This window comes from Oncorhynchus masou, chromosome 30 (assembly GCF_036934945.1).
Source record: "Oncorhynchus masou masou isolate Uvic2021 chromosome 30, UVic_Omas_1.1, whole genome shotgun sequence".
Classification (NCBI taxonomy): Eukaryota; Metazoa; Chordata; class Actinopteri; order Salmoniformes; family Salmonidae; genus Oncorhynchus; species Oncorhynchus masou.
In genome coordinates, this window is record NC_088241.1 from 20025594 (window position 1) to 20048467 (window position 22874).

At 43.6% G+C, this 22874-nt stretch overlaps 1 pseudogene; it reads right to left on the bottom strand.

Moving 5' to 3' along the window:
- The window catches only part of LOC135522287 (ras/Rap GTPase-activating protein SynGAP-like), a 114151-nt pseudogene that overhangs the window by 82562 nt on the left and 8715 nt on the right, over positions 1–22874 (bottom strand).

The following is a 22874-nucleotide window of genomic DNA, read 5'->3' on the forward strand; positions in this document are numbered from 1 at the left end:
AAATACAAGCTGAAATAAATCATTCTCTCAACTATTATTCTGACATTTCAAATTCTTAAAATAAAGTGTGATCCTAACTGACCTAAGACAGGGGATTTTTACAAGGATTAAATGTCAGGAATTGTGAAAAACTGAGTTTAAATGTATTGGGCTAAGGTGTATGTAAACTTCCGACTTTAACTGTACATACACCCACTGTAGGCGACAGGACCCACCCCCCAACATACATAACAAGCAGTCTGCTGCGCTAGACATATCTAGTGGATGCACAGCACTCCATAGAGTCCTTTACCACGGTATACAATCCCCCATAGCCCAGTGAGCCAGAAGACATCGACATCCCGTCGCTGTCATTGGCAGGATTCATTTTGTTGACGTTTACCTCTTTAAAAGAAACACGTAATCAGGGATACACACACCATAAATCATGTGTGTATATGATTCTGCTTGTATTATCCACTTAGTGCACACTAATGAGTATGTTGTGAGATACATCGCACGCCGAGGACAGATATATTGCAAGTTACGGAATGAGTTCCTCTATGACAAATGTATTATAAGACACCCAATCTTTATGAGTCACGTGCATACAAGCTTGTGCACTGAAAGACTTGGCTTTGCTGTTTATATATTTTTTGTGATGCACTGCGAGCACACTTTTTTAAATGCATCAGACCTTATTTTAACATCTGTTTATAACGTTCACATTATTTCTGGTTATTTCTCAATGTAATCGAATTTACCTCAATATTGGACCATAAACACTCTAAGAATATCCTTCTAACACAGATATACTCTCTAACATGTTCATAATATGAGCCATCTGTCTCCAAGCCTTTTTATAAGGCCATAAGCGTAATAGTTGCTATATTGTTGGATAATTAACGGATATATTCATTCACAAGACTTCAGAGACGTCCCTAAATGTTTGTATCCACTCTTCTCTACTTCTGTTTCCTTGAGCCTGTGCTGCACCAGAACTCCTTTCTGCATTCTCCGAGCACTTTGCTAATTAAATGTATCGATACGCATAAAATAGTAATATAAAGAAATGTGAGCATGCGTACAGCATGCGGTAAGTGCAAAATGCTTTGATATTCTAAGTGCATTATTACTTAATCAATCATTTTTATTCAGAAAGTTTTGCCCCAGACTTCAGTTGAGTCGAAGGCATGGAGTTGCCTCAATGAGAGTAGTGACTTTGACTAGGAATAAGAAATGTTCACAGAGCAGCCGAGAGGCCGTTTAGATCACATTAAACTCTGACTCAAAACTGATCTTAAACACCCTGCATAAATACTAGTCTATCATGGCATGCTAAATACGGTAATTTCCACAATGATGTCCACTTGAACGCAGTTAGCCCACTCCCCCCTCATCTCCACTGTGTCCCCATTCAGACACAATTCATCACAACAAGTGTATGGAAAAGACCCCCCCCACACACACACACACAAACACACACACACGTACACACCCACTCTGACACACAGCACTGTCTGGTTGCGAGGGGGAACACCTCAGCACTATTTATAGCTTGTGTGGCAGTGTTTGATTGGCAGAGGGGTGGGGGGACTGGTTAGGACAGTGGCGCTGCAGCTGGGGACTTGACACGGCCTTGGCACCGTCCCTGGTAGCCATGCTCATGAGTGGGCACACAAGGCAGGTTGGCACACAACACTGGCAGACTAGACAGAGGGCACATGGGGTCCGCACTGACAATCACACAGGGGCAGGGGTCTAGCATTGAAACCTGCAGGGAGCAAGAAAGCATGCTAATGGGGATTGCGTTGCTAATATGTAAACGACTATAATTGAAATGGGAATCTAATGCAGTATAGCAGTGTTTCCTAATTTCTGTCCTTGAGTTTCTGTCTCTGGGTATTCCGGTGTTTGTTGGGCGAGTCAACAATCCATTTCATTCAATTGAAAAGTAGATTGAATACTGGCATGCAGACCTAGGCTCCCTTGAGTGTTGTCAGAGATAAGCTCATTCATACGTGAGGTAATTCTAATAGCTAACAAGAAGGTCAATTGTACTAGGTTTCGGCATCAGGCAAACTGTAGTCAGAGGCAAGAGTAGGAGCAGAAGTGGCTAAGACTGAAATAGACAGATGACTGTGCTCAGGCACTGCAAGGAGGGGTGGATGGTGGGTGGTGAGTAGAGGGAGAATGAAAGCCATAGTTCTGAGTGAGAGGGAGAGGAGAGGGGGCCTGGTATGGAGAGTTGAGCAATGCTGCAGGCTGCCTGGACCATATGTCACTACTGGCCCAGCTGTGATGGGTAGGCTGGGTGGGGGATATGGGTGGTGTGTGTGTTGGTGTGTGAGCTGTGGGGGTGGGGGGGTAATGGAGCGGCAGGTGTGTAATCCATTACTTTGTAACGGAGTCGTGATCAAACAGCGGCTGAGTCCACTACACGCGCACACACACAATCACACACCCAGACGCATTCACACACGCACACACAGACTCACGCACGCACACAAACACACATCAGCCTCTGTGTCCCTGGAAGTATGACAAACAGTTAGGCTGGCCAACACCACTGTCTGTCCTCAAGTCTCTCAATAACGTCCTATCACTGACAGATGTTCCCTCCCATCGCCTCAGGCATTGGACACAGCAACTGGCATGTGATAAAATCAAAGAGCGTCTTGGAATCTTGGCGTCTTGCAATGAGAAAAGAGAGCATTTAGAGAGCATCCCTAAGTACTAAATCTGATCAAATTCCAATCCAAAGTTGATCTTCATTGTTTGTATGTAAAATTTGAGCATGCTGCAGAACACTGGTGGAAGAGCTGTCCCACTACTCCCCTATGTGGACATTTCCCACAATACCTGCATTCAGTTAGAATGTTAGATAAAAGGGGTTGCTCTTAATGTTTTGTACACTCAGTGTATAACCCCTAATTATGTAATAAGTGGTGACCTTTTGAAAATAGCTTATTTCAGTTGTGCGTAATAGTTATTCAGATGCCAAAAGGCAGTAAAGCTCTTGTTAAATAACCTTAGGATTTGCCAATGTACAGTGCATTGAGCCTTCTTATTGGTCAAATTAAGGAGCTTCTTTCTCATGACTCCTTCCATCCATGTGTGCCTTATTATTACATAATTGTCACATCCCCCCTGTTTCCAAATGGGTTCCCAAGGGTCATGCATGTGTAAAAATGCTAACTACTCCTGAGTCATGCTTTATGCAATGTGACAACAGAAGCTACAGGAAAAGCCACCATGGCGCTGCATTGTTGGCTCAGGCGCTAATGAATTTCATTTACAGTAGCAACACTGCCAAAGCCATTGCAAACATATGGGCAGGGAATGCAACACAATGGCCAGGCATGGATACTGAGACAAATCCTGTTCTAATTCCTTTTATTTTGAATTAGCCTAGCAGGCTAATGTGATTCAGTAGTAGTGAGAGAGGATACTAACATGCTCGTGCTAGCGCTGTGCTAGCAGGAAATAGTGCCCTCTGATTGCTTGCATAACACTGTGGCACATTGGGAGGGAGAGCGATGCCTGGGCACATGACTGGAGGACAGGGCACTGGTGTGTGGCGTCTGGTGCACACAATGCGAGGCTCTGTCACTTCATATCAGTGGCAGCCATCACTGTCGATCCTCTCGCTCCCACCACGGGCACAGAGGGCTAACAGCAGCCCACTGGGAAGTGGTCAGTGCTCTTCTACTGTCAATGGCAGTGCAGCATAGAGTTTTTTTGTTAGGGAGTGAAGTTAAGTTGGATTGTGTAGTGTACACTTTTTCGATTGACTTCTGAGGTGGAGAGTATGCAAGTAGGGGAAGCTACACAAACAATAAAGTGTTGAACAGAAGGTATAGTGACTTCTGTACTTGGACGAAAGGGTACACTCTTAATCTATTAGGTTAATTCGGACTATGCATAAGTCAAGCTTTCAACATCACCCATTTCAGCACTTGTAGTGTTTACTGAGGTGAATAACGCATATTTGAAATAGGGGAGCACAGAATAGCGCAATGGTGACGTGACAGATATTTTCACATGTTCTTCCAGAGCACTGTTATTTCCTCAAGCAGCCCCTTAGTTGAGACTGAAGAGGCCGCAATGAAGAGAGAATGGTCTTTTGATGGATGTCATTCACAAAACAAAACAGAGTGGCATCTCAATGGAGCTGCTTGGGGAAGAAAGGAGAGAGCAGGTCTGTGGGATAGCCAAACACTACTGTCAGTCACACCAGGGAGAGAGGGAGGGAGGGAGCAGGGGGAGGAGAGGTAGCCTGAGAAATAGAATGTGTGAGAGAGAGCGAGAGAGAGAGAGAGGTACCCCTCTGTTCCACCTTATCTCCTCTTTTGCAACATATGATTGCTTTTTGTCATGCCACTAAAAGCATTTGAATCAAACAGAAATTAATCAAGAGGGGTGTGTGTGTATGACAGAGAGAGAGAGAGGTTGAGCGAGACATATAGACAGAGAGACAGAGAGAGAGAGAGAAAGAGAGAACGAGAGAATGAGAGAGAGAGATGGAGAGGCCCACTCGCGCCGCATGAGGTGAGTGACAGGCATGAATATTTAATCGCCTCTCATCCTCTCTCCAAGGTGGTGGCTATTGGCCCGTCAGGTCTGCCTCAAATCCATTCATAGCTTCTGCCTCATTGGCACAATTAGACAGGGATAAGCCTTTGATTAATTGACTTGTGCCTTCTTCTCATCGCTCCATAGCTGAAAAGGCCCTTATCTGGATCATAAGGTTCTTTATACTCCTTGTGAGTGACGAGAATTAAAGATATTGGCAGCTAGCCACCCTGCAAGTACCGCTACAGTACTCCATTACATCATTACATAGTCGTTAATAGACTCATACTCTCAATCAAATGTACTATGAACACTGTTATTGGAGTGTAGTAGACGTTAAGTGTGTAAGTAAAACCTCTGTGTTTTAATTGTGTTTTCGGATTCATTTATTGGATATAAATCTGTAAATCTGTCTACAAGGTCTACATTTAAAGAGAATCCTTTCCAAAGGCGATACAGGTACAAAAGTGAAGGAATAGTACCCCCTTCTGGTCTGAGCTAGCAGGCTGAAATTCTACTTAGTATGATATAGCAAGTAATCTAAGGCATGTTATCTAAGGGCAAGTCATTTAAGGGGGAGGGGTTAGTAATAAACAGTCAGATTTGAAAGAGTCCCGTATTCCTAAAGTGTCTCAGAGTAGGAGTGCTGATCTAGAATCAGGTCCCACCTGGTCATGTAATCGTGTCATGTCTGTTATGATCTGAAAGGTATGTTGATCCTAGATCAGCACTCAGATGGGAAAGGGGATATCAAGTCAGTTGCACAACTGAATGCATTCAACCAAAATGTGTCTACCGCAATTAACCCAACCCCTCTGAATCAGAAAGGTGCAGGGGGCTGCCTTAATCAAAGTCATCAGCACCCAGGGAGCAGTTGTGGTTGGGGGTTATTTGCCTTGCTCAAAGACAGAGCAGATTATTTTTTCCACTTTGTTGGCTCAGGGATTCAAACCAGCAACCTTTCGGTTCCTGGCCCCAACGCTCTTAACTGCTAGGCTATGGGCACTGGTCTAACAGGCCCATCTTAGCCAGACGTGACCTACTTGCATAGAGGCGTACTGGTGTGAAAGTTGTTTGCCACAAAATTTTAAGCTAACAATAGGTGCAGGACTGAAACTCCCATAAGCAAGCCTTAGGCGACAGTGGCCCAGGACACCTGCCTTGAGTGTTTAATAGGAACACTGGCCTCCTTCAGGTCCAACATGTACATGAGATACTGTGTTATAACTAGGACCCCGGCCCAGAGCTTTTCCTAGTCATGTCATGTGGTCAGGAAAACATCCAGGAATTAAATCAGTGACAATGTTTATTGGCAATGTAATGTACTCAGAAAACCATGTATGTCACGCCCTGACCTTAAAGAGCCTTTTTATGTCTCCATTTGGTTTGGTCAGGGTGTGATTTGGGTGGGCATTCTATGTTCTGTTTTCTATGGTTTTGTATTTCTATGTTTTGGCCGGGTATGGTTCTCAATCTGGGACAGCTGTCTATCGTTGTCTCTGATTGGGAATCATACTTACGCAGCCTTTTTTTCCTTTTATCATTGTGGGAAGTTGAATATGTTAGGGGCACTATAGCCCTTGTAAGCTTCATGGGCGTTTTTGTTATTTCTTGTTTTGTTGGCGACATTTTACTAAATAAAAGAAAATGTACGCTCACCACGCTGCACCTTGGTCTTTCTTGATCGACGGCCGTGACAATGTAATGTCAGTTCATGTCAAATACAGTTAGTAACATGCCTAAAGGGTCGATTGTGGTGATATCCTTTTTTAGTTATGTAATGTTTTATTAAACCTTGTGGCTTTAGAAACTGTCATGACAGTGTTGTAGACACTCATGTCAGTTCAAACAACCCAGTATAATACAGCAAAGTGAGCGATGGAATAGATAGAAATATAATTCCCAGAAAAGTAATCCCCTTTCAAGTCAATGGGTGGGTGATGGGTAGGATTGTATTTCTATAGTGTGTGCAGCAGTAGGTAAGTACCTCTTCCTGGTCCAACATGTAGAGCTGATTTCCGGAGATCACACAGAGACGGGGATTCCAGTCGGGGCGGTCGTAGGAGGGAGTGGCAAAGGAAGGGGCATGGGGGCGATAGGAGGGGGGGACGGCACACCTCGCATCTGGAGAGAGAACAAGGGGAGAGGGAAGGAGAGAGGGGAGATGTGTCAGTTAGGGTGACTGGATGGTGGAGGACATGCCAGAACATGCCCGTCGACAGATGGTTGTTTATGTTTGCAAGCTGGTACATCTGTATCAGTTGAATCCAAAACACTGAAAATGCAATGTGACCTCTTCACATTTGTCTACATTTCACACATAACAACAATGCTCAATGAAAGAAGTGGACAGATTAACCTAGGACTGGTCGATTATGCAGTAAATAACTCACAAATCAATGCACTGATTCAGAGAAAATAAAACACACTTTTTACAGAGTTTATTTATTATGATTTGTAGCCATAGCCCAAAATATGGATAAAAGGGTCTGCAAAATCAGGGGTTCCCAAAATGGTGTCCGCAGGAGAGGTACTGCAGAGGGTCCGTGGCCAGATCTCTAAATATGTATAAAATAAATCATTTTTTTAAATACAGGGTACGTGCAATGCCGTCGGGGGTATGCAAAATAAAAACGTGATTCGCATAAAAAAAATATTTATTTATTTATTTATTTTCTTCACATTTTCAAGCAGTCCATTTGTATTTTCTAATGGGGCTATACTTTTAGGTGAGGTTTTATTCTAGCCTGCGTAACCTTGTTTCACTGCCAAAAATAAAATGAAACCATCTAGTGTTAAGCGAAATAACAACACAATGTCAAATACAGCTAGCCTAGTCAAATAATTAACATCCAATCACATTAACCGTTACTCTGTCGCTGAAACTCCACTAACTGTCCGTATGTAGCCAAACGTAGCTGCTGCTCATTCCGTTTGCTCGAAAATTGATAAATGGTTAAAAAAAAGTAAGGCCCGCATCCATAGAGAGACATACCAGCTCTACTGGTAGTACTGCTACTACCAGCAGTACTACACCTGCACCTGTCGACAACACAAGTTGTTCTGCTTCCAAGAGCACATCCAATGCTAGCATCAGTAATTCTACATTTGTTTTTAGCCCAGCTAGCATGGACACTGACAGTTATGAATCTGATGCAGTCAAAGAGCTACTGCCCCCTTACCCGGGAAAGCACCAAACAACAGACAGGGACGTTGGACCATCGAAGTGGCACAAATATGATGAGAACTATATTGATTTTGGGTTCACTGATATTGGGAATAGGTCCTTTCTTAAGCTACAGTGTGTTATATGTGCAAAAGTACTATCTCACAACTCGATGACACCTTCACTATGGCGCAGACATTTAGAAACAAAACATGCCAATTTGAAAAATAAGCCAAAGGAGTTTTTTGAGCGAGAATTAAGACGACTTTCGAGTTGTAATACATGTACAGTATAAAAGCAACAGATACCATTAATAAGAAGGGGCTAGAAGCGTCTTATATGGTGAGCTACCGAGTGGCTAGGACAGGCAAGCTCCATACTATTATGGAGGACTTTAATTCTTCCTGCTGCAATGGATATAGCTTGGACAATGCTGAGGGAAAAGGCCAAAAAAGCTATACAGACAATGCCTTCATCAAACAACACTGTTTCACGACACATCAGTGACATGGCAGGATATGTTTTGAAACAATTACTGCTTCGCATACAACCACTGAATTCTATGCGTTACAGCTGAATGAGTCAACAGACGTGCCGGGCCTGGCACAGCTCCTTGTATATGTCCGTTACGTTTAGGTGGGATCCACTGGAAACCAGGACAACAGAAGATAATTTTTTTTAAGTACTGGACAGCTTTGTGACATTAAATGGACTTTGGTGGTCAAGATGTGTTGGTATCTGTACTGATGGCTCAAAAGCCATGACAGGGAGACATAGTGGAGTGGTAACGCGTGTGCAAGCAGTTACTCCCGATGCCACTTGGGTACACTGTAGCATCCACCGAGGGGCTCTTGCTGCCAAGGGAATGCCTGACAGCTTGAAAGACGTTTTGGACACTACAGTGAAAATGGTTAACTTTGTTACTTTGTTAACGCAAGGACCCTGAACTCTCATGTCTTTTCTGCACTATACAATGATATGGGCAGTGACCATGTAATGCTTTTACAACATACAGAAGTGCGCTGGTTATCAAGGGGCAAAGTATTGACACTTTTTTTAAATTGAGAGATGAGCTTAAAGTTTTCTGGCTTATCTGGGTGACGTTTTTTCTCGCCTGAATGATCTGAATCTAGGATTACAGGAACTCTTCGCAACTATGTTCAGTGTGTGGGACAAAATTGAGGCTAGCATAAAGAATTTGGAGCTCTTTTCATCATTGTGTGCAAATTAACTCAAGCTTACGGACAATGTCAAATGTGATATAGCGAAGCACCTGAGTGAGTTGGGTGCGCAATTACGCAGGTACTTTCCCGAAAAACGGAAGGCACAAACAACTGGATTCGTTATCCCTTTCATGCCCTGCCTCCAGTCCACTTACCGATATCTGAACAAGACAGGCTCATCGAAATTGCAACAAGCGATTCTGTGAAAATGTTATTTAAATCAGAAGCCACTGCCAGATTTCTGGATTGGGCTGCGCTCAGAGTATCCTGTTTTGGCAAATCGCACTGTTAAGACACTGATGCCCTTTGCAACCATGTACCTATGTGAGAGTGGATTCTCGCCCCTCCCTAGCAAGAAAACTAAATACAGGCACAGACTATGTGTGGAAAATTATTTAAGACTGAGATGCTCTCCAATACAACCCAACATTGCAGAGTTATGTGCATCCTTTCAAGCACACTCTTCTCATTAACCTGTGGTGAGTTATTCACAATTTTTGTTGAACAAATAAAGAGCAAAATTATTGATTATTATAATATTATTATTTGTGCCCTGGACCTATAAGAGCTCTTTGTCACTTCCCACGAGCCAGGTTGTGACAAAAACTCACACTCACTTTTATGTTTAATAAATGTATAGTGCGTGTGTGGCAGGCCTGATGGGGCTATGGGAAATACTGCCCCCTTTTGGATGAATTGTGTGCCCAAAGTAAACAAAAAACAAACTGTCAAAAATTGCTAATATATGCATATAATAATTATTATTGAATAGAAAACACTCTAAAGCTTCTAAAACCGTTCGAATTATGTCTGTATGTAAAGCAGAACTCACAGGGCAGCCATTCTCCCAAACTCTCTCTCTCTCCTTAGACAGTTGCTCCAACTTTGACGTCATCGCCCCCACCCTTGCCAACCAGCTATGGCTCTGGGAACAGTTTCTATTTCTTCAGCGCGCTCCCGTCTTACAATGAGACGTGCAACGGAGAAAATAGCACGAGCTTTGACTGCTTGGTGGGCAAAATACTGAGGTGTTACGAGTTTTCAGGAGCGCGCTCTGGAAAAACGGACGTTTTTTTCCAATCTGGTTGAAGTGAGTTCGTTACGTTTGATTTAATCGCCAATTGTTTTGTACGTTAAAAACATCCTAAAGCTTGATTCTGCACTTAGTTTGACCAGTTTAGTCGACATATAATATGTAAATTTGAAGTTTTGATGCGCAATTTTTGTGATTAGAAGTCCTTTTTGGGGTAATTCACCTGAAGATGTTAGCTTTTGCTAATACAAAGACACACCAACTGCAACCAAACGTTATATTAGGTAAGTATAACTCCTTCCACGGCATTCTTGTCGAAGACCATCAAAGGTAAGGGAATATTTATGTTAGAAAATTGTATTTTTTTCGAATCCAACATAGTAGAGAAATAATGCTAATGGCTGAGCGCCGTCTCAGATTATTGAATAGTGAACGAATTCTGTAACGTTAAAAATAAATGTAACACAGCGTTTGCATTAAGAAGAAGTGTATCTTTCTAAATATATGTAGAACATGTATATTTAGTCAAAGTTTATGATGTTTATTGCTGTTATCTGGCGTTAGCTGCTGGAGATATTTATAATTTCTCCGGTCATTTCTGCTGCATTTTTTGAACATGGCTCAATGTAAATGGAGATTTATGGATATAAATTGCATATTATTGAAAAAAACATAAATGTACTGTGTAACATGTGCTATTACTGTCATCTGATGAAAATTTTCAAAAGGTTAGTGAATTATTTTTCTTTTAATCCTGCGTTTGTGATTGTGCTATTTTGCATAGCCATGTGGCTACATATTGTATGTTTCCCTAGTGGTGGTTTAACATAAATATGTGCTATGTTTTCGCTGTAAAACATTTTAAGATTCTGACATGCTGGGTAGATGAACAAGGTGTTTATCTTTCATTTAAGCTATTAGACTTGTTAATGTGTGGAGGTTAAATATTTTTAAGAATATTTTTGCTTTCCCTGCGCCACCGTTGTGGGCTGAAGGGGGGGGAGGGGTTCCTAGTTGGGAACCCGTAGCCCCTTGTGGTTATTAAAATGATGGCAAAAAACAACATTTGACAGTGTGCTGATCCTGGTGCTAGAGGGGGTACGCAGCTGGAGGTTGAATGTTTGAAGGGGTACGGGACCATAAAAAGTTTGGGAACCACTGGTTTAGAGGATCTAACACAAAGCAATGTCTGTCACGCCCTGGTCTTAGTATTTTGTGTTTTCTTTATTATTTTGGTCAGGCCAGGGTGTGACATGGGTTTATTATGTGGTGTGTTTTGTCTTGGGTTTTTTGTAGGTATTGGGATTGTGAATTAGTAGGGTTATCTAGAAAAGTCTATGGTTGCCTGAAGTGGTTCTCAATCAGAGGCAGGTGTTTATCGTTGTCTCTGATTGGGAACCATATTTAGGCAGCCATATTCTTTGAGTGTTTCGTGGGTGATTGTTCCTGTCTCTGTGTTACTGTGTTAGTTTGCACCAGTATAGGCTGTTTTTGGTTTTCGTGTTACGGTTCTTTGTTTTGTATTGTTCGTGTTTATTCGTTATTAAACATGTATGAAAATTACCACTCTGCATTTTGGTCCGATCCTTGCTACACCTCGTCGTCAGAGGAGGAGATAGAAGAAAACCGTGACAGAATCACCCACCACAACAGGACCAAGCGGCGTGGTGACAGGCAGCGGCAGGAGGAGCAGCAATTACAGAACTTCTGGAATTGGGAGGAGATCCTGGATGGTAAAGGTCCCTGGGCACAGGCTGGGGAATATCGCCGCCCCAAAGCAGAGCTGGAGGCAGCGAAAACAGAGAGGCGGCATTACGAGAAGCAGGAGAGGCAGCGATGTCAGGATTTTGGGACATGGGAGCAGAATCTGGACTACACTACTTGGGAAGAGATAGACAGGTGGTCGGTCGACCCAGGGAGAGTGCCGGAGCCCGCCTGGGATTCGATGGAGCAGTGCGAGGAAGGTTATAGGAGAATGAGGTTGGCGAGACGAACACGGCGGTGTGGAAGGAAGCCCAGGAGTCAGCACCAAAAAACTCTTGGGGGAGGCTCACAGGGAGTATGGCGACGCCAGGTAGGAGACCTGCGCCAATTTCCTGTGCTTACCGGGGGGCTAGAGAGACCGGGCAGGCACCATGTTATGCTGTGGCGTGCACGGTGTCTCCAGTGCGGGTGCATAGCCCGGAACGGTACATACCAGCTCCTCGTATCGGCCGGGCTAGAGTGGGCATCGAGCCAGGTAAGGTTGGGAAGGCTCGGTGCTCAAGAGCTCCAGTGCGCCTGCACGGTCCGGTCTATCCAGTACACCTCCACGCGTCAGCCCTCCGGTGGCAGCTCCCCGCACCAGGCTTCCTGTGCGTGTCCTCGGCCCAGTACCGCCAGCACCACGCACCAGGCCTTCAGTGCGCTTCGCTGTCCAGCGCTGCCAGAGCCTTCCTCCTCTCCAGCGCTGCCGGAGTCTCCCGCATGTTTAGCGCTGCCAGAGCCTTCCTCCTCTCCAGCGCTGCCGGAGTCTCCCGCCTGTTTAGTGCGGCCAGAGCCTTCCTCCTCTACAGCGCTGTTGGAGTCTCCTGCCTGTTCAGCGCAGCCAGAGCTGCCAGTCTGCATGGAGCAGCCAGAGATGCCAGTCTGCATGGAGCAGCCAGAGCCGCCAGTCTGCATGGAGCAGCCAGAGCCGCCAGTCTGCATGGAGCAGCCAGGGCCGCCAGTCAGCCAGGATCTTCCAGATCCGCCAGTCAGCCAGGATCTTCCAGATCCGCCAGTCAGCCAGTATCTTCCAGATCCGCCATTCAGCCAGGATCCGCCATTCAGCCAGGATCTGCCGGAACCGCCAGTCAGCCAGGATCTGCCAGAGCCAACTACCTGCCTGAGCCTCCCCTCAGTCCCGAGACTCCCCTCAGTCCCGAGCTACCCCTCAGTCCCGAGCTGCCCCTCAGTCCAGTGGGGTCCTTGGTGAGGGTTACTAGGCCAAGGTCGGCGGCGAGGGTCGCCAATCAAAGGACGCAATGCAGGTGGACTAAGACTTTGTTGGAGTGGGGTCCACGTCCCGCGCCGGAGCCGACCACCGTGGACAGACGCCCACCCAGACCCTCCCCTATGGGTTTAGGTGTGCGGCCGGGAGTCCGCACTTTGGAGGGGGGGATTCTGTCACGCCCTGGTCTTAGTATTTTGTGTTTTCTTTATTTTGGTCAGGCCAGGGTGTGACATGGGTTTATTATGTGGTGTTTTGTCTTGGTTTTTTTGTAGGTATTGGGATTGTGAATTAATAGGGTTATCTAGAAAAGTCTATGGTTGCCTGAAGTGGTTCTCAATCAGAGGCAGGTGTTTATTGTCTCTGATTGGGAACCATATTTAGGCAACCATATTCTTTGAGTGTTTCGTGGGTGATTGTTCCTGTCTCTGTGTTAGTTTGCACCAGTATAGGCTGTTTTCGGTTTTCGTGTTTTCGGTTTCCGTTATTAAACATGTATGAAAATTACCACGTTGCATTTTGGTCCGATCCTTGCTACACCTCGTCAGAGGAGGAGATAGAAGAAAACCGTGACAATGTCATTATTATTCATCTACAATGTAGGTTCTTAACCTATTAACCATAGGCAGCAAGGCCTGGGTAGCTCACAGGGATATCTTCAAATTATACATTTTTCAGCTCAATGTTTCTTTGTTTTGAACATAAATGCACTTTAATTTCATCTTTAAAATGGCAAAGTTTTCTTTCTTGCTGACCATAGTAAGCTGTTTATTCTCTGTGTTGGTTGGGGCGTGATAGTGACTTGGGTGGGTCATCTAGGTGATATTATATTTCTATGGTGGCCTGATATGGTTCCCAATCAGAGGCAGCTGTTTATCGTTGTCTCTGATTGGGGATCATATTTAGGTAGCCATTTCCTTGGTTGTGTTTGTGGGATCTTGTCTACATTTAGTTGCCTGAGTGCACACCAGTAGCTTCACGTTTTGTTTATATTTCATTGTTTTTGTTTGAGTTTGAGTTTATTAAAAATATGTGGAACTCTACACACGCTGCGCCTTGGTCTACTCATTACGACGAACTTGACACTGCCTATGTTTTTTTTATTGCATGAAATTAGCTTGAAAATGAAAGAATACATCTCCGATGCCAATAGGCTTTTTAACTGTTCTTTCCCTGGGACTGAGACTTGGTTCGCCCAGCACTGCAGATGTCACAGTAAAACGTCTCTTTGTATGACATTTTCATCGCACTGCGAGTTGTGTTATGGTTGTGAGGGGGTCCTTGATGAAGTTGCTCTCACAAAAGGAGTCCCCGGACCCAGAAAGTTCTGTGTGTTAAATGACTATATCTTCATACTACATCACTAATGCATCGACATGCCTTTGTTCGTCCCCAGGTTCCCCCTCTGACCAGACGGCCGTAACAGACAGGCAGCTCTTCAGACAGACCCGGGGTCCTAAAGCAGAAGGGCCGTGGCATGAAACAGAGCAAAAGAAGCTTGGTGATCCACTACAACTGCTGGAGTCAATTAGCCAAGCTCTGGCTTCAGTCAGCATGATGCTCGGTCACTGAGAAATAACCAGGGCACGATTCTTTGTCTTTTTCACTATCTTTCATAGAGAGACACACTAGGAAGTGGAGACTATCACTTGTACTCACTCTGCCCATCCCTCTGGTTCTCCCTCTCTCAACTGTCTTTCACGTATTGACCTTCCTATTCATCTTTCCTCCAGTCTCTTTCTATGTTCCCCTCTTTCATATTTATTTCTCTTTTCCCTCTAAGTTATGTCAGGGGCTATGTTAATGCTTTCATCAAAACACTTTTGCTATCCTTTCCATTTACATTTCAAGCAGAATGTGAAGCAAACATCTCAACGCCATTCTCACTCAAGACAGCCTTGTGTAGTGAATCCACAGACACCTCCCAACAAGGCCGGAAACAAGCACTCGACGAGAGGTTAGCCAAAGTGACATTCCCCACTCCCCACACCAAGACTGTTTTCACAATTCACACACTACGTATCTGCAGATTATACAAGTCCCAGAGTCAACCCTCTAACACACTTTATTTAACCCTTACCCATACATCTTGTAAAAACAACAGCTGTCTAGTGTCTACTTACACCTTTTCACTTTACAGACAGCACACTTTAACCCTTGCGCATTTCCCCATGTTTGAGAAAGGAAAGGCCCCTGCAGGTTGAATGATGTGAACAGGCTCTGACTCGGCTGACACACAGCACCATGGGCACACTCACAGCAGTGGGCCATGCTGTCCATTTGACACTATGCCAAGAAGAGAGCCACTCCGACCCTGAAAATAGGCCCACTACAACCAAACAACCCTGTCAGAATCTTTATTTTACAATAAAAGCTTTCTAAAATATTCACTGTATTCACAATGCGAGTATCCCCACCAAGTAGGAAGCCAAGCACAAAAGACAATCTGTCTAATTGTAGCGAATACAGCTGAGTTTGTTTTATATTCAAGTTTAATTATGAATAAAGCTGCTCTTGAATTATAAATGAGTTGCTAAATAAGCAAAGTTTATTAAGGGGATCACAGTGGTAGAATCCAAGGTATGATTCACCGTACGATATGAAGACAGATTACATAACCCTGATTTCAACCTCTAAGTCACCTTTCACTCATGGATTCACAATCACTGTGGTTATTGTGACTGAGCCCCCTAGGGGTTTTCATATACACTCTCATATCATTAAAAATTTGACCAAATCACAAAATCTAGGCCGTGAACATAGGCCAGGGCATGGAGGGATCTTTATATACAGTACCAGTCAAAGGTTTGGACACTCCTACTCATTCCATGGTTTTCTTTATTTTTACTAATAATAGTGAAGACATCAAAACTATGAAATTCATGTAGTAAGCAAAAAAATATATTATGTACCTCCTTGTACATGGATGTTTACTTGTTTCACAGTTGAAGTGTTACTTTTTACATTCATGTGGAAAGAAAAGTTTAGAGTATTGAGACTACTACAGTACATCAATTCAATCATCATAATTTTATTGAACCTTTATTTAACTAGGCAAGTCGGTTAAGAACAATGATGGCCTACCCCGGCCAAACCCAGACGACGCTGGGCCAATTGTGCGACGGCCTATGGGACTCCCAATCATGGCCAGATGTGATGCAGCCTGGATTCGAACCAGGTGACGCCTCTTGCACTGAGATGCAGTGTCTTAGACCACTGCGCCACTCAGCAGCCCCCCAATCACCATCATCATTACCGCAGACAAGATATAGCCTAAATTCCAAGGCCCAGGAATCCCAAAATATGAGTGTGACACTAGTTCACCTCTTTCAGAGACACATTGGACAAGGAGAGAGAAAGCCTTTGACACTAAATGTTATAGACCTACAGCAGCATACCTAATGAAAGTCACAATGTTGTGGATCCACTGGGGATATCAGTGACTCATACCCACAATATGTGCTCCAGCTACAATCTGTACCTCCACCTTCATGCCTCATCATCTGAAAAACCTTGGGGGGAATTTCAATGAGTAGAAGCTAAAATGCATGTAGGGTATGGTGCATGCGGTTTGTGCGGTCCAATCTAAGTGGGCTTGTTCTGTGTTATAAATATAAAAAACACTCTTTTCGCGTTCTCTTATTAAAGCTCTCAGAATGTGCTGAGGTCTCTCTCTGTGGGCACGTAATGCCATTCTTTCCTGTCTACCTTTGCAGTTTGCCAAGGAGCAGAGCAGCCATCAGATGACTGGACAGCTTTATTCAACATTGTCATTACTGAGCCCAACAGGGGTAATGTTAATTTATACACATCACTAAGCTCTAAAAGAGTGCTAAAAATAAACATGCAATATCCTCAGGCCGCCCGGGTCGGGCAACGTGCCAACGCCAGCATGGCCTTGTTGGCTACTTTCAAGGCAAAGAAGCACAATGTACTGTACAGTATGTACACATTTTATACGTTACATGGTGCCCACGTAGCTTCTATATCACATCATTCGGAATCAACAGGGGTATCCTACCATTCCATACTCTATGAATGCTTTTGAATTTATTGCCCAGATTTGATGTATTTATGAAAATATACACAGGTCTGCAATGGTGTTCTTTAATACGCTGATTCGGGACATTTAGTACATGGCCATCAGTGTCATGTGTGACGTCAAATGTCAGGGATGTGTCACAATGGGCCTCAAGGAATAGGTGAACACAGAGGTCTGCACTACACTGACACCGCACAGGTGTGTGTGTGTGTGTGTGTGTGTGTGTGTGTGTGTGTGTGTGTGTGTGTGTGTGTGTGTGTGTGTGTGTGTGTGTGTGTGTGTGTGTGTGTGTATTCTCACCTATCAGATCATTCAGTCAGCCCTTGTCTGGCACCGCAGGGCTCTCCACTACCACGTATTTGTCCACACGGCGTCACTGTTGCTGCACTTTACGTGTGAATCCGCCCCCAACTCCACACACAGGAAACAAGGTTACTGCCCAAGAGATGTCACTTCCGAAACACCCACTCTTGCTCGCTCGCGCTCTCTCCCTCACGCCCCCAGCCTATTGCCATGACAACCAAGAAAAGAATAGAATATAAGTGAGTGTTAAAGAAACAGATGATCAGAGACAAGGAGAAAGTGAGGAAGAGATGGAGGGAAAGATTGAGAGGGAGAATAGTAGAAGAGGGGAGACAGCAGGGAACGAAATGGACAGGGGGAGAGAGGAGTAGACAGGGAGAAAATGAGTGGGAGGAGGGAAGGATGGACGATAGGAGAGATAGAAAAGAAGGGGGAGAGGAGGTAAGTGATGGGATGAGCTGGGGATAGGAAGAGAGGAGAGGTGAAGAACTGGGGATGCTGAGAAGAAGGAGAGAGATAAATGAAGTGACGAGAGAGGAAATAAGGGAAGGAGGAGACTTTTTTTGGGAAAAGGGAGCCCACATCTTGTTCCCATAGCAACCCAGCCATCCATGAAAAACGGACTTGTTCCTCCCTCCCTCTTGCTCTCTCTCTGATGCGCACGCGCACATCTTTTCTGTCCATCTATCTATCTACACACCATAGACATATGTTGGTTGTGAACAATACTAAATTATTCCTTACACGGCTGTGTAAAATACATCAACAGATACCACAGTCCAAAACGTTCATTACTGTTACTGTAAGACAACATAAGATGAGGAAACAAGATCTGTATATTTATAAGCAAGCCGTTTGCTTGAATATATGGCGATAATAAAATCAAATGATAATATTTAAAGGTGAAATCAATGTTCCGATCATCCAACTATGAATCAAAATTAAATGAAACTTTCCCACAAACTCCCTGGCAGCCTCCCTCCATCTCCCCACAATCTATCGCTCCCCTCTCCCTTCCACATATCTGTCTCTCAGTCCCCCACTCCCACAGCCCATTTCTCTCTCGCTTCCTCACTCTCTCTCACACATGTATCTCCTACTGTCCCCCTTCTCTCACTCTACCCGTCTCCCTTTCACTTCTCTCACGCTCTTCTCCCTCCCTCTCGTTACCATCGTCTCTCTCACTATCTGCCACACAACTCTCTCTCTTGCCCTCTCTCTCTTTCCATTCCCATCCCTCCTCCAGGATGCTAGAGCAGTAGGGTGGAATGACTGCACTGCCAGTAGCAGAGTTGGGTTGGCTTATTAGAGTGTACAGTATCACTCTCTCTCTCTCCTTTCCCTTCACTTGACTATTCCACGGGGCTACGCAGCAATCCCCCAAGTTGTGCTGCAAAACTCTCTTTACTTAGGCTTGAACAACATCTATAGGAAATGAGATGCAGGATTGCTTTGTCTGCTAACCCTTCATGGTGATGTGCTGTTCTGCCCTGTCAACCTGTGTGAAGGTGATATTCAATGTGCTGAGTATAGAGAAAATATACATGAATGGGACTCATCTGTCTGTCTGTCTGTCTGTCTGTCTGTCTGTCTGTCTGTCTGTCTGTGCGTGCGTGAGAAACCACAGTGATCCACATTCACAGGTAACTGTATTTATTTGCACACATCTATCACGGTGTGTTCTCCCATCTCTCTCTCTGTGTGCATATCCTGTCTCATGTCACCATGTGGGGGGTGCTCCACTGAGAGAAAGCAGGTCAAGCCTTTGGTCCTCAGAGATAAATAATAATTATAGTGATCTGTCCTCAATCCAGAGATAGACTAAGAACTGTGTCATTGTTATATTACCCAAAATGGCAATCTCTCAAACTCCTACACAGCTTAACTCACCTCGTCTGACAGACAGAGGAGTGGCGAGGAGTCTGACTGGGAGGCCCTCTGTTGCCCTGGGTGGAGTTATGAAAGAACCTTCTGATTGAGAAAAAGCCAGAGGAGTCTTGGATCAGAGGAATCTGGGGTATTTCATGGCACCGTTTTGCCTCCTTGATTTTGACAGATCAACGCAATGATGTCTGAGTAGGAATCAACAGAGACCATCTAAATGGAATTCAGTTATGGGTTTTCTGCTTTCACTTCATCACCAAGATGTCTGTCATGTTCAGTGGGATCTGAAATGATTGACACCCTTGATAACGATGAACAAAAATGACTGTATAAAATAAATAACTCAAATACTGAAAAGGGAAATTATGTTGCTTTATACTAATAAAGTTGTTCTGAAAAATATATTTTGTTTAACAAGTAATAAAAAACAATCTCAAAAAGGTATGGGTCAAATTATCGACACCCCTGTTTTCTATACCGTTCAATACCTCACCTTGCGAGGACAACGTAATGCCTTTTTCAAAAATGATTTATGAGATTGGCGAACACATTGGGAGGGATTTTAGACCATTCCTCCATACAGAATCTTTCCAGATCCTTGATATCCTTCGTCTGCGCCTCTTCAATTCAAACCACAGGTTTTCAATGGGAGTCATGTCCGGAGACTGAGATGGCCATTGCAAAATGTTGATTTTGTGGTCAATTAACCATTTCTTTGTTGATTTTGTGGTGTGCTTGGGGTTATTGTCTTGCTGTAAGATCCACTTGCTGGAAAATCCAATTGCGGCCAAGTTTCAACCTCCTGGCAGAGGCAATCAGGTGTTTGGCTGAAATGTTCTGGTAGTGAGTGAAGTTCATGATTTTTAAGAAAGATTTTTAAGCTTTGAGACAATTAAGAAATGGATTGTGTGTGTGCCGTTCAGAGGTTGAATGGGCAAGACAAAATATGTAAGTTCCTTTGAACGGGGTATGGTAGGAGGTGCCAGGTGCACCTGTTTTCCCGTGTGTAACAAGAACGGCCCATCACCACTGAAACTGTTTTTCTATCCAAAAAATTACCACTTAGACGGACCACCTAAGAATTTTCTATCCATAAAAACTCCTGTAATTAGCTCCAATGACTGTAATTTCCTCCATATTAAAGGGATAGTTTGAGATTTTGGCAATGGAGCCTTTTATATACTTTCCCAGAGTCGGATGAACAGGAACAGCTAGCATGCTAACTGTTCCTGTAGACTGGACACAGAAACATAAAATTGGTATACACAATGGTATTCTGTTTTCAGCTAGAAAAAATTCACAAAATTATTATTTGTCACATAATGAAATCCCCCAAAGTATTTTCCCCCAAAAATATATTAAAAATATTGCGGACCCCTTGCAGCACCTCTGCGGACCCTAGTTTGAACCCCCCTGAATTAAGCAACTGCACAGAGCTCAACTCAGGGTTTTCTACAGTGCACACGCTAACACATTAACAAGAATGGACATATGCCTCCCATGACAAAAAAACATCCTAATCTCAACAGGATCTACCAGCAGCAGGCTACCAGAACAGAGCAGTCCCTACTGCCAGATTCTATTTATTAATATCATTACTTTGAATGAGGTTTTAAATGAGAAGTGTAAGGGATGAGATAGTAAGGTTAACTCTAACTGAGTCCCAGACCCTCTTAAACTTGTCTGTGCATGTTACCGCATGTTATCTCATCCCTTGTTGCACTAAAACAAATACAGTAAAATTGTACTTGGGCGTCCAAGACCACTATGTGTGTGAACTGTCTGTTTCAGTTATAAAATACTGCAATACCTTCATCCATTATTTAAGTCAGATTTTTGTGTATTCTCCTCATCTTTCTCTGCATGTTCAAATGTTCCGACATTCAGAGGGAGCAATGACATCATCATCACCCCAATTACCTTACACAGCCCCTTCCCCTGACTGAATCAATCAGCTCACTCAATCAACACAGTTATACAGCTTCCTGTGTCATCGTGGTATCGGTGGTCATGTGGTGACACATTTGCTGTCTGGTTGACAGTAGCTGTACAGAAGCCACTGAGCTGAAAGGACAAGAAAGGGGACTTGAGCAGACAAGATTAACTTGTGTATCTGTAGCGATCAAATGCATGCCAAATAAATAACTTTTTGCTCAGTAAAGTAGTCCCCCTCTGTCTCATTCCACAACTAACATTATTTTCCATTTAGTGACTTGGATAACTGATCTTAATTGTATATTCCCCCAAAAACATCATTTAGATATGTATCTGGTCACCATGACTGCAACTTCAATTAGGTAAATAAGATATTGTTTTATTGTTGTTAAAGTCCCTTGTTCCACATGTAAGGGGCATTTAACTATCTCCCCTCTGATCAAGTTGCACAAATATATAGTTGTGTGTGCTTTCTCTCTTTTTTACTCTCTCATATGAAAAAGGTAAACTGTAAAACCAAATAAACAAAACTTGTTTTGGACAGCAAAGCTGTTGTTGAGCACTGATACTCTACCTCTGCATTCAGCACCACTGAAGTGGACAGCGACTGAATCGGTTTTCTGAAGTTCAGCCCCACATGTCAGTGGAAAGTGACTGTGTATAGTCAATGGCAGTGTGGAATGATGGTAAGACCATTATACTTTAACCTAGAAAGGAATCTGTACTGAACAAAAATATAAATGCAACATGCAACAATCAATTGAAAAAATGTATTGGTCCCTAATCTACGGATTTCACATAACTGGGAATATAGATATGCATCTCGTGACACAGATACCTTAGGGGCATGGATAAGAACCAGTACCACCATTTGCCTCACGCAGCCGTTTGCCTCATGCAAACGTACTGCCAAATACTCTAAAATGACGTTGGAGTCGGCTTATGGTAGAGATATTAACATTAAATTCTCTAGTAACAGCTCTAGTGGACATTCCTGCAGTCAGCATGCCAATTGCATGCTCCCTCAAAACTTGAGAGGCATTGTGTTGTGTGGCAAAACTGCACATCTTAGAGGGACATTTTATTGTCCCCAGTACAAGGTGCAGCTATGTAATGATCATGCAGTTTAATCAGTTTCCTGATATACCACATCTGTCAGGTGGATGGATTATCTTGGCTAAAGAGAAATGCTCACTAACAGGGATGTAAACAAATTTGTGCACAAAATTATGGAGAAATTCCATACGCTCTTGTACATATGAAAATTTCCATTTCAGCTCATGAAACATGGAACCAACACTTTACATATTGTGTTTATATTTTTGTTCAGTTCATATAACCCTGTGTATCATGTTCTTCATCTCAAACCATGGGTTATCCAGCTCTGACATCCCGCTTGCTTGGTCAACACAATCTCAGTCAACTTTTCACCCCTAGTTAATATGAACAGTCACCACTTGCTTGGTCAAACAAACTGACACTTTGAAGCCAGTTCTGTGGTTAAAGTGAGTGTGAAATCCAATGTAGTATCTTCATGCAGGAAATGAGTCTTCACGCATGGCATTGAAGCGAGAAGCTACAATTAAAAGTGTTTCATAGGTGTCTCACACCTTCCTCTCCCAGCAGTCCATTTCTACCAGTTAGACTCTGCCTTTGATCAAAGAGATCAGGATGTTGTGCCATTATCTCCACTCTCATACAACTCAACTCCACATTGATGTGCCAAACAGAGCAACAACTGCAAGATAGGTTCTCTGAAAACC